At 67.6% G+C, this 392-nt stretch overlaps 1 protein-coding gene across 1 annotated transcript in view; it reads right to left on the reverse strand.

The window, feature by feature from the left end:
- The window catches only part of KIFC2 (kinesin family member C2), a 9,028-nt gene that overhangs the window by 8,061 nt on the left and 575 nt on the right, over positions 1–392 (reverse strand). The gene's annotated exons all lie outside the window — the stretch shown is intronic.

The following is a 392-nucleotide window of genomic DNA, read 5'->3' on the forward strand; positions in this document are numbered from 1 at the left end:
CTCCGCGAGGGCCCCCACGGCTCTCGCCCCGTAGAGCGGGAGCCCACCGGCAACCTTCCTCTCCTCCCTACAGCCCCGCCCCTTCTCTTTCCGCCCCGCCCACCAGATCTCCTACCACCCTGCTCTCCTAGAAACCCACCCTGACAGCCCCGCCCCCCTTCACTGATTCGTCCAGCCCTTTTACGATCCTGCCCTCCTCGCAGCCTCGCCCCCTATCTCAGCCCCGCCCATTCATCGTCAGCCCCACTCCCCGGCCTTTCCCCTTATAGCCCCGCCCCTTCCCTGCCACGCCCCTAACAGGCCCTTCCTACGATTCTTCCCCTCCACCTCCCCGCAGCCCCCTCTCCAGGCCCCACCTTCCAGTTCCGCCTTCCAGCGACCCCGTTTGCGCT

This window comes from Myotis davidii, unplaced genomic scaffold (assembly GCF_000327345.1).
Source record: "Myotis davidii unplaced genomic scaffold, ASM32734v1 scaffold1509, whole genome shotgun sequence".
NCBI classification, from domain to species: Eukaryota; Metazoa; Chordata; class Mammalia; order Chiroptera; family Vespertilionidae; genus Myotis; species Myotis davidii.